Genomic DNA, 13,619 nt, shown 5'->3' with positions numbered 1-13,619 from the left:
ACATAACAGGTTACTGTGATCACTGGCCCTGTATATATCTGATGTATTAAATACACTGCACTATGTATGGCTGGTCCTACTGCCACATATAACGGGTTACTGTGATCACTGGCCCTGTATATGTCTGATGTATTACATACACTGCACTATGTATGGCTGGTCCTATTGCTGCATATAACAGGTTACTGTGATCACTGGCCCTGTATATGTCTGATGTATTACACACACTGCACTATGTATGGCTGGTCCTACTGCCTCATATAACAGGTTACTGTGATCACTGGTCCTGTATATGTCTGATGTATTACATACACTGCACTATGTATGGCTGGTCCTACTGCCTCATATAACGGGTTACTGTGATCACTGGTCCTGTATATGTCTGATGTATTACATACACTGCAGTATGTATGGCTGGTCCTACTGCCGCATATAACGGGTTACTGTGATCACTGGTCCTGTATATGTCTGATGTATTACATACACTGCAGTATGTATGGCTGGTCCTACTGCCGCATATAACGGGTTACTGTGATCACTGGCCCTGTATATGTCTGATGTATTACATACACTGCACTATGTATGGCTGGTCCTACTGCCGCATATAACAGGTTACTGTGATCACTGGCCCTGTATATGTCTGATGTATTACATACACTGCACTATGTATGGCTGGTCCTACTGCCACATATAACGTGTTACTGTGATCACTGGCCCTGTATATGTCTGATGTATTACATACACTGCACTATGTATGGCTGGTCCTACTGCCTCATATAACGGGTTACTGTGATCACTGGCCCTGTATATGTCTGATGTATTACATACACTGCACTATGTATGGCTGGTCCTACTGCCTCATATAACGGGTTCCTGTGATCACTGGTCCTGTATATGTCTGATGTATTACATACACTGCACTATGTATGGCTGGTCATACTGCCGCACATAACGTGTTACTGTGATCACTGGTCCTGTATATGTCTGATGTATTACATACACTGCACTATGTATGGCTGGTCCTACTGCCTCATATAACGGGTTTCTGTGATCACTGGTCCTGTATATGTCTGATGTATTACATACACTGCACTATGTATGGCTGGTCCTACTGCCGCATATAACAGGTTAGTGTGATCACTGGCCCTGTATATATCCGATCTATTACATACACTGCACTATGTATGGCTGGCCCTGTATATGTCTGATGTATTACATATACTGCACTATGTATTGCTGGTCCTACTGCCGCATATAACAGGTTACTGTGATCACTGGTCCTGTATATATCTGATGTATTACATACACTGCACTATGTAAGGCTGGTCCTACTGCCGCATATAACAGGTTACTGTGATCACTTGCCCTGTATATGTCTGATGTATTACATACACTGCAGTTTGTATGGCTGGTCCTACTGCCGCATATAACAGGTTACTGTGATCACTGACCTGTATATGTCTGATGTATTACATACACTGCACTATGTATGGCTGATCCTACTGCCTCATATAACAGGTTACTGTGATCACTGGCCCTGTATATGTCTGATGTATTACATACACTGCACTATGTATGGCTGGTCCTACTGCCACATATAACGTGTTACTGTGATCACTGGCCCTGTATATGTCTGATGTATTACATACACTGCACTATGCAAGGCTGGTCCTACTGCAGCATATAACAGGTTACTGTGATCACTGGCCCTGTATTTGTCTGATGTATTACATACACTGCACTATGTATGGCTGGTCCTACTGCCGCATATAACGGGTTACTGTGATCACTGTTCCTGTATATGTCTGATGTATTACATACACTGCACTATGTATGGCTGGTCCTACTGCCGCATATAACGGGTTACTGTGATCACTGGCCCTGTATATGTCTGATGTATTACATACACTGCACTATGTATGGCTGGTCCTACTGCCACATATAACAGGTTACTGTGATCACTGGTCCTGTATATTTCTGATGTATTACATACACTGCACTATGTATGGCTGGTCCTACTGCTGCATATAACAGGTTACTGTGATCACTGGCCCTGTATATGGCTGATGTATTACATATACTGCACTATGTATGGCTGGTCCTACTGCCGCATATAACAGGTTACTGTGATCACTGGCCCTGTATATGTCTGATGTATTACATACACTGCACTATGTATGGCTGGTCCTACTGCCGCATATAACAGGTTACTGTGATCACTGGTCCTGTATATGTCTGATGTATTACATACACTGCACTATGTATTGCTGGTCCTACTGCCGCATATAACAGGTTACTGTGATCACTGGTCCTGTATATATCTGATGTATTACATACACTGCACTATGTATGGCTGGTCCTACTGCCGCATATAACGTGTTACTGTGATCACTGGCCCTGTATATGTCTGATGTATTACATACACTGCACTATGTATGGCTGGTCCTACTGCCTCATATAACGGGTTACTGTGATCACTGGCCCTGTATATGTCTGATGTATTACATACACTGCACTATGTATGGCTGGTCCTACTGCCACATATGACAGGTTACTGTGATCACTGGTCCTGTATATGTCTGATGTATTACATACACTGCACTATGTATGGCTGGTCATACTGCCGCATATAACGTGTTACTGTGATCACTGGCCCTGTATATATCCGATGTATTACATACACTGCACTATGTATGGCTGGTCCTACTGCCACATATAACGGGTTACTGTTATCACTGGCCCTGTATATGTCTGATGTATTACATACACTGCACTATGTAAGGCTGGTCCTACTGCTGCATATAACAGGTTACTGTGATGACTGGCCCTGTATATGGCTGATGTATTACATATACTGCACTATGTATGGCTGGTCCTACTGTCGCATATAACAGGTTACTGTGATCACTGGTCCTGTATATGTCTGATGTATTACATACACTGCACTATGTATGGCTGGTCCTACTACTTCATATTACAGGTTACTGTGATCACTGGTCCTGTATATATCTGATGTATTACATACACTGCACTATGTATGGCTGGTCCTACTGCCGCATATAACGTGTTACTGTGATCACTGGCCCTGTATATGTCTGATGTATTACATACACTGCACTATGTATGGCTGGTCCTACTGCCTCATATAACGGGTTACTGTGATCACTGGCCCTGTATATGTCTGATGTATTACATACACTGCACTATGTATGGCTGGTCCTACTGCCTCATATAACGGGTTACTGTGATCACTGGTCCTGTATATGTCTGATGTATTACATACACTGCACTATGTATGGCTGGTCATACTGCCGCATATAACGTGTTACTGTGATCACTGGTCCTGTATATGTCTGATGTATTACATACACTGCACTTTGTATGGCTGGTCCTACTGCCTCATATAACAGGTTACTGTGATCACTGGTCCTGTATATGTCTGGTGTATTACATACACTGCACTATGTATGGCTGGTCCTACTGCCGCATATTACAGGTTACTGTGATCACTGGCCCTGTATATATCCGATGTATTACATACACTGCACTATGTATGGCTGGCCCTGTATATGTCTGATGTATTACATATACTGCACTATGTATGGCTGGTCCTGCTGCCGCATATAACGGGTTACTGTGATCACTGGTCCTGTATATGTCTGATGTATTACATACACTGCACTATGTATGGCTGGTCCTACTGCCGCATATAACAGGTTACTGTGATCACTGGCCCTGTATATATCCGATGTATTACATACACTGCACTATGTATGGCTGGTCCTACTGCCGCATATAACGGGTTACTGTGATCACTGGTCCTGTATATGTCTGATGTATTACATACACTGCACTATGTATGGCTGGTCCTACTGCCGCATATAACAGGTTACTGTGATCACTGGCCCTGTATATATCCGATGTATTACATACACTGCACTATGTATGGCTGGCCCTGTATATGTCTGATGTATTACATATACTGCACTATGTATGGCTGGTCCTACTGCTGCATATAACATGTTACTGTGATCACTGGTCCTGTTTATGGCTGATGTATTACATATACTGCACTATGTATGGCTGGTCCTACTGCCGCATATAACAGGTTACTGTGATCACTGGTCCTGTATATATCTGATGTATTACATACACTGCACTATGTATGGCTGTTCCTACTGCCGCTTATAACAGGTTACTGTGATCTCTGGTCCTGTATATGTCTGATGTATTACATACACTGCACTATGTATGGCTGGTCCTACTGCCGCACATAACAGGTTACTGTGATCACTGGCCCTGTATATATCTGATGTATTAAATACACTGCACTATGTATGGCTGGTCCTACTGCCACATATAACGGGTTACTGTGATCACTGGCCCTGTATATGTCTGATGTATTACATACACTGCACTATGTATGGCTGGTCCTATTGCTGCATATAACAGGTTACTGTGATCACTGGCCCTGTATATGTCTGATGTATTACACACACTGCACTATGTATGGCTGGTCCTACTGCCTCATATAACAGGTTACTGTGATCACTGGTCCTGTATATGTCTGATGTATTACATACACTGCACTATGTATGGCTGGTCCTACTGCCTCATATAACGGGTTACTGTGATCACTGGTCCTGTATATGTCTGATGTATTACATACACTGCAGTATGTATGGCTGGTCCTACTGCCGCATATAACGGGTTACTGTGATCACTGGTCCTGTATATGTCTGATGTATTACATACACTGCAGTATGTATGGCTGGTCCTACTGCCGCATATAACGGGTTACTGTGATCACTGGCCCTGTATATGTCTGATGTATTACATACACTGCACTATGTATGGCTGGTCCTACTGCCGCATATAACAGGTTACTGTGATCACTGGCCCTGTATATGTCTGATGTATTACATACACTGCACTATGTATGGCTGGTCCTACTGCCACATATAACGTGTTACTGTGATCACTGGCCCTGTATATGTCTGATGTATTACATACACTGCACTATGTATGGCTGGTCCTACTGCCTCATATAACGGGTTACTGTGATCACTGGCCCTGTATATGTCTGATGTATTACATACACTGCACTATGTATGGCTGGTCCTACTGCCTCATATAACGGGTTCCTGTGATCACTGGTCCTGTATATGTCTGATGTATTACATACACTGCACTATGTATGGCTGGTCATACTGCCGCACATAACGTGTTACTGTGATCACTGGTCCTGTATATGTCTGATGTATTACATACACTGCACTATGTATGGCTGGTCCTACTGCCTCATATAACGGGTTTCTGTGATCACTGGTCCTGTATATGTCTGATGTATTACATACACTGCACTATGTATGGCTGGTCCTACTGCCGCATATAACAGGTTAGTGTGATCACTGGCCCTGTATATATCCGATCTATTACATACACTGCACTATGTATGGCTGGCCCTGTATATGTCTGATGTATTACATATACTGCACTATGTATTGCTGGTCCTACTGCCGCATATAACAGGTTACTGTGATCACTGGTCCTGTATATATCTGATGTATTACATACACTGCACTATGTAAGGCTGGTCCTACTGCCGCATATAACAGGTTACTGTGATCACTTGCCCTGTATATGTCTGATGTATTACATACACTGCAGTTTGTATGGCTGGTCCTACTGCCGCATATAACAGGTTACTGTGATCACTGACCTGTATATGTCTGATGTATTACATACACTGCACTATGTATGGCTGATCCTACTGCCTCATATAACAGGTTACTGTGATCACTGGCCCTGTATATGTCTGATGTATTACATACACTGCACTATGTATGGCTGGTCCTACTGCCACATATAACGTGTTACTGTGATCACTGGCCCTGTATATGTCTGATGTATTACATACACTGCACTATGCAAGGCTGGTCCTACTGCAGCATATAACAGGTTACTGTGATCACTGGCCCTGTATTTGTCTGATGTATTACATACACTGCACTATGTATGGCTGGTCCTACTGCCGCATATAACGGGTTACTGTGATCACTGTTCCTGTATATGTCTGATGTATTACATACACTGCACTATGTATGGCTGGTCCTACTGCCGCATATAACGGGTTACTGTGATCACTGGCCCTGTATATGTCTGATGTATTACATACACTGCACTATGTATGGCTGGTCCTACTGCCACATATAACAGGTTACTGTGATCACTGGTCCTGTATATTTCTGATGTATTACATACACTGCACTATGTATGGCTGGTCCTACTGCTGCATATAACAGGTTACTGTGATCACTGGCCCTGTATATGGCTGATGTATTACATATACTGCACTATGTATGGCTGGTCCTACTGCCGCATATAACAGGTTACTGTGATCACTGGTCCTGTATATATCTGATGTATTACATACACTGCACTATGTATGGCTGGTCCTACTGCCGCATATAACAGGTTACTGTGATTACTGGCCCTGTATATATCTGATGTATTACATACACTGCACTATGTATGGCTGGTCCTTCTGCCACATATAACGGGTTACTGTGATCACTGGCCCTGTATATGTCTGATGTATTACATACACTGCACTATGTATGGCTGGTCCTATTGCTGCATATAACAGGTTACTGTGATCACTGGCCCTGTATATGTCTGATGTATTACACACACTGCACTATGTATGGCTGGTCCTACTGCCTCATATAACAGGTTACTGTGATCACTGCTCCTGTATATGTCTGATATATTACACACACTGCACTATGTATGGCTGGTCCTACTGCCTCATATAACAGGTTACTGTGATCACTGGTCCTGTATATGTCTGATGTATTACATACACTGCACTATGTATGGCTGGTCCTACTGCCTCATATAACAGGTTACTGTGATCACTGGTCCTGTATATGTCTGATGTATTACATACACTGCAGTATGTATGGCTGGTCCTACTGCCTCATATAACAGGTTACTGTGATCACTGGTCCTGTATATGTCTGATGTATTACATACACTGCAGTATGTATGGCTGGTCCTACTGCCGCATATAACAGGTTACTGTGATCACTGGCCCTGTATATGTCTGATGTATTACATACACTGCACTATGTATGGCTGGTCCTATTGCCGCATATAACAGGTTACTGTGATCACTGGTCCTGTATATGTCTGATGTATTACATACACTGCACTATGTATGGCTGGTCCTACTGCCGCATATAACAGGTTACTGTGATCACTGGTCCTGTATATGTCTGATGTATTACATACACTGCACTATGTATGGCTGGTCCTACTGCCGCATATAACGTGTTACTGTGATCACTGGCCCTGTATATGTCTGATGTATTACATACACTGCACTATGTATGGCTGGTCCTACTGCCACATATAACAGGTTACTGTGATCACTGGCCCTGTATATGTCTGATGTATTACATACACTGCACTATGTATGGCTGGTCCTACTACTGCATATTACAGGTTACTGTGATCACTGGTCCTGTATATATCTGATGTATTTCATACACTGCACTATGTATGGCTGGTCCTACTGCCGCATATAACGTGTTACTGTGATCACTGGCCCTGTATATGTCTGATGTATTACATACACTGCACTATGTATGGCTGGTCCTACTGCCTCATATAACGGGTTACTGTGATCACTGGCCCTGTATATGTTTGATGTATTACATACACTGCACTATGTATGACTGGTCATACTGCCGCATATAACGTGTTACTGTGATCACTGGTCCTGTATATGTCTGATGTATTACATACACTGCACTTTGTATGGCTGGTCCTACTGCCTCATATAACGGGTTACTGTGATCACTGGTCCTGTATATGTCTGATGTATTACATACACTGCACTATGTATGGCAGGTCCTACTGCCGCATATAACAGGTTACTGTGATCACTGGCCCTGTATATATCCGATGTATTGCATACACTGCACTATGTATGGCTGGCCCTGTATATGTCTGATGTATTACATATACTGCACTATGTATGGCTGGTCCTGCTGCCGCATATAACGGGTTACTGTGATCACTGGTCCTGTATATGTCTGATGTATTACATACACTGCACTATGTATGGCTGGTCCTACTGCCGCATATAACAGGTTACTGTGATCACTGGCCCTGTATATATCCGATGTATTACATACACTGCACTATGTATGGCTGGTCCTACTGCCGCATATAACGGGTTACTGTGATCTCTGGTCCTGTATATGTCTGATGTATTACATACACTGCACTATGTATGGCTGGTCCTACTGCCGCATATAACAGGTTACTGTGATCACTGGCCCTGTATATATCCTATGTATTACATACACTGCACTATGTATGGCTGGTCCTGTATATGTCTGATGTATTACATATACTGCACTATGTATGGCTGGTCCTGCTGCTGCATATAACATGTTACTATGATCACTGGTCCTGTTTATGGCTGATGTATTACATATACTGCACTATGTATGGCTGGTCCTACTGCCGCATATAACAGGTTACTGTGATCACTGGTCCTGTATATATCTGATGTATTACATACACTGCACTATGTATGGCTGTTCCTACTGCCGCTTATAACAGGTTACTGTGATCTCTGGTCCTGTATATGTCTGATGTATTACATACACTGCACTATGTATGACTGGTCCTACTGCCGCACATAACAGGTTACTGTGATTACTGGCCCTGTATATATCCTATGTATTACATACACTGCACTATGTATGGCTGGTCCTACTGCCACATATAACAGGTTACTGTGATCACTGGCCCTGTATATGTCTGATGTATTACATACACTGCACTATGTATGGCTGGTCCTATTGCTGCATATAACAGGTTACTGTGATCACTGGCCCTGTATATGTCTGATGTATTACACACACTGCACTATGTATGGCTGGTCCTACTGCCTCATATAACAGGTTACTGTGATCACTGGTCCTGTATATGTCTGATGTATTACATACACTGCACTATGTATGGCTGGTCCTACTGCCTCATAAAACGGGTTACTGTGATCACTGGTCCTGTATATGTCTGATGTATTACATAAACTGCAGTATGTATGGCTGGTCCTACTGCCGCATATAACGGGTTACTGTGATCACTGGCCCTGTATATGTCTGATGTATTACATACACTGCACTATGTATGGCTGGTCCTACTGCCGCATATAACAGGTTACTGTGATCACTGGCCCTGTATATGTCTGATGTATTACATACACTGCACTATGTATGGCTGGTCCTACTGCCGCATATAACAGGTTACTGTGATCACTGGTCCTGTATATATCTGATATATTACATACACTGCAGTATGTATGGCTGGTCCTACTGCCTCATATAACAGGTTACTGTGATCACTGGTCCTGTATATGTCTGATGTATTACATACACTGCAGTATGTATGGCTGGTCCTACTGCCGCATATAACAGGTTACTGTGATCACTGGCCCTGTATATGTCTGATGTATTACATACACTGCACTATGTATGGCTGGTCCTATTGCCGCATATAACAGGTTACTGTGATCACTGGTCCTGTATATGTCTGATGTATTACATACACTGCACTATGTATGGCTGGTCCTACTGCCGCATATAACAGGTTACTGTGATCACTGGCCCTGTATATGTCTGATGTATTACATACACTGCACTATGTATGGCTGGTCCTACTGCCGCATATAACAGGTTATTGTGATCACTGGTCCTGTATATGTCTGATGTATTACATACACTGCACTATGTATGGCTGGTCCTACTGCCGCATATAACGTGTTACTGTGATCACTGGCCCTGTATATGTCTGATGTATTACATACACTGCACTATGTATGGCTGGTCCTACTGCCACATATAACGGGTTACTGTGATCACTGGCCCTGTATATGTCTGATGTATTACATACACTGCACTATGTATGGCTGGTCCTACTGCCTCATATAACGGGTTACTGTGATCACTGGTCCTGTATATGTCTGATGTATTACATACACTGCACTATGTATGGCTGGTCCTACTGCCGCATATAACAGGTTACTGTGATCACTGGACCTGTATATATCCGATGTATTACATACACTGCACTATGTATGGCTGGTCCTACTGCCGCATATAACAGGTTACTGTGATCACTGGCCCTGTATATATCCGATGTATTACATACACTGCACTATGTATGGCTGGCCCTGTATATGTCTGATGTATTACATATACTGCACTATGTATGGCTGGTCCTGCTGCCGCATATAACAGGTTACTGTGATCACTGGCCCTGTATATATCCGATGTATTACATACACTGCACTATGTATGGCTGGCCCTGTATATGTCTGATGTATTACATACACTGCACTATGTATGGCTGGTCCTACTGCCGCATATAACAGGTTACTGTGATCACTGGCCCTGTATATATCCGATGTATTACATACACTGCACTATGTATGGCTGGTCCTACTGCCGCATATAACGGGTTACTGTGATCTCTGGTCCTGTATATGTGTGATGTATTACATACACTGCACTATGTATGGCTGGTCCTACTGCCGCATATAACTGGTTACTGTGATCATTGGCCCTGTATATATCCTATGTATTACATACACTGCACTATGTATGGCTGGCCCTGTATATGTCTGATGTATTACATATACTGCTCTATGTATGGCTGGTCCTACTGCTGCATATAACATGTTACTATGATCACTGGTCCTGTTTATGGCTGATGTATTACATATACTGCACTATGTATGGCTGGTCCTACTGCCGCTTATAACAGGTTACTGTGATCTCTGGTCCTGTATATGTCTGATGTATTACATACACTGCACTATGTATGGCTGGTCCTATTTCCGCACATAACAGGTTACTGTGATCACTGGCCCTGTATATATCTGAAGTATTACATACACTGCACTATGTATGGCTGGTCCTGTATATATCTGATGTATTACATACACTGCACTATGTATGGCTGGTCCTACTGCCACATATAACGGGTTACTGTGATCACTGGCCCTGTATATGTCTGATGTATTACATACACTGCACTATGTATGGCTGGTCCTATTGCTGCATATAACAGGTTACTGTGATCACTGGCCCTGTATATGTCTGATGTATTACACACACTGCACTATGTATGGCTGGTCCTACTGCCTCATATAACAGGTTACTGTGATCACTGGTCCTGTATATGTCTGATGTATTACATACACTGCACTATGTATGGCTGGTCCTACTGCCTCATATAACAGGTTACTGTGATCACTGGTCCTGTATATGTCTGATGTATTACATACACTGCAGTATGTATGGCTGGTCCTACTGCCGCATATAACGGGTTGCTGTGATCACTGGCCCTGTATATGTCTGATGTATTACATACACTGCATTATGTATGGCTGGTCCTACTGCCGCATATAACAGGTTACTGTGATCACTGGCCCTGTATATGTCTGATGTATTACATACACTGCACTATGTATGGCTGGTCCTACTGCCGCATATAACAGGTTACTGTGATCACTGGCCCTGTATATATCCGATGTATTACATACACTGCACTATGTATGGCTGGTCCTACTGCCGCATATAACGGGTTACTGTGATCTCTGGTCCTGTATATGTCTGATGTATTACATACACTGCACTATGTATGGCTGGTCCTACTGCCGCATATAACTGGTTACTGTGATCACTGGCCCTGTATATATCCTATGTATTACATACACTGCACTATGTATGGCTGGCCCTGTATATGTCTGATGTATTACATATACTGCACTATGTATGGCTGGTCCTACTGCCGCATATAACAGGTTACTGTGATCACTGGTCCTGTATATATCTGATGTATTACATACACTGCACTATGTATGGCTGTTCCTACTGCCGCTTATAACAGGTTACTGTGATCTCTGGTCCTGTATATGTCTGATGTATTACATACACTGCACTATGTATGGCTGGTCCTACTGCCGCACATAACAGGTTACTGTGATCACTGGCCCTGTATATATCTGATGTATTACATACACTGCACTATGTATGGCTGGTCCTACTGCCACATATAACGGGTTACTGTGATCACTGGCCCTGTATATGTCTGATGTATTACATACACTGCACTATGTATGGCTGGTCCTATTGCTGCATATAACAGGTTACTGTGATCACTGGCCCTGTATATGTCTGATGTATTACACACACTGCACTATGTATGGCTGGTCCTACTGCCTCATATAACAGGTTACTGTGATCACTGGTCCTGTATATGTCTGATGTATTACATACACTGCACTATGTATGGCTGGTCCTACTGCCTCATATAACAGGTTACTGTGATCACTGGTCCTGTATATGTCTGATGTATTACATACACTGCAGTATGTATGGCTGGTCCTACTGCCGCATATAACGGGTTGCTGTGATCACTGGCCCTGTATATGTCTGATGTATTACATACACTGCACTATGTATGGCTGGTCCTACTGCCGCATATAACAGGTTACTGTGATCACTGGCCCTGTATATGTCTGATGTATTACATACACTGCACTATGTATGGCTGGTCCTACTGCCGCATATAACAGGTTACTGTGATCACTGGTCCTGTATATGTCTGATGTATTACATACACTGCACTATGTATTGCTGGTCCTACTGCCGCATATAACAGGTTACTGTGATCACTGGTCCTGTATATATCTGATGTATTACATACACTGCACTATGTATGGCTGGTCCTACTGCCGCATATAACGTGTTACTGTGATCACTGGCCCTGTATATGTCTGATGTATTACATACACTGCACTATGTATGGCTGGTCCTACTGCCTCATATAACGGGTTACTGTGATCACTGGCCCTGTATATGTCTGATGTATTACATACACTGCACTATGTATGGCTGGTCCTACTGCCACATATGACAGGTTACTGTGATCACTGGTCCTGTATATGTCTGATGTATTACATACACTGCACTATGTATGGCTGGTCATACTGCCGCATATAACGTGTTACTGTGATCACTGGCCCTGTATATATCCGATGTATTACATACACTGCACTATGTATGGCTGGTCCTACTGCCACATATAACGGGTTACTGTTATCACTGGCCCTGTATATGTCTGATGTATTACATACACTGCACTATGTAAGGCTGGTCCTACTGCTGCATATAACAGGTTACTGTGATGACTGGCCCTGTATATGGCTGATGTATTACATATACTGCACTATGTATGGCTGGTCCTACTGTCGCATATAACAGGTTACTGTGATCACTGGTCCTGTATATGTCTGATGTATTACATACACTGCACTATGTATGGCTGGTCCTACTACTTCATATTACAGGTTACTGTGATCACTGGTCCTGTATATATCTGATGTATTACATACACTGCACTATGTATGGCTGGTCCTACTGCCGCATATAACGTGTTACTGTGATCACTGGCCCTGTATATGTCTGATGTATTACATACACTGCACTATGTATGGCTGGTCCTACTGCCTCATATAACGGGTTACTGTGATC

Source organism: Taudactylus pleione, unplaced genomic scaffold (assembly GCF_031769625.1).
Source record: "Taudactylus pleione unplaced genomic scaffold, aTauple2 ptg000437l, whole genome shotgun sequence".
Taxonomy (NCBI): domain Eukaryota; kingdom Metazoa; phylum Chordata; class Amphibia; order Anura; family Myobatrachidae; genus Taudactylus; species Taudactylus pleione.
The sequence above is the reverse complement of the archived record's forward strand: the minus strand, read 5'-3'. Positions refer to the sequence as shown.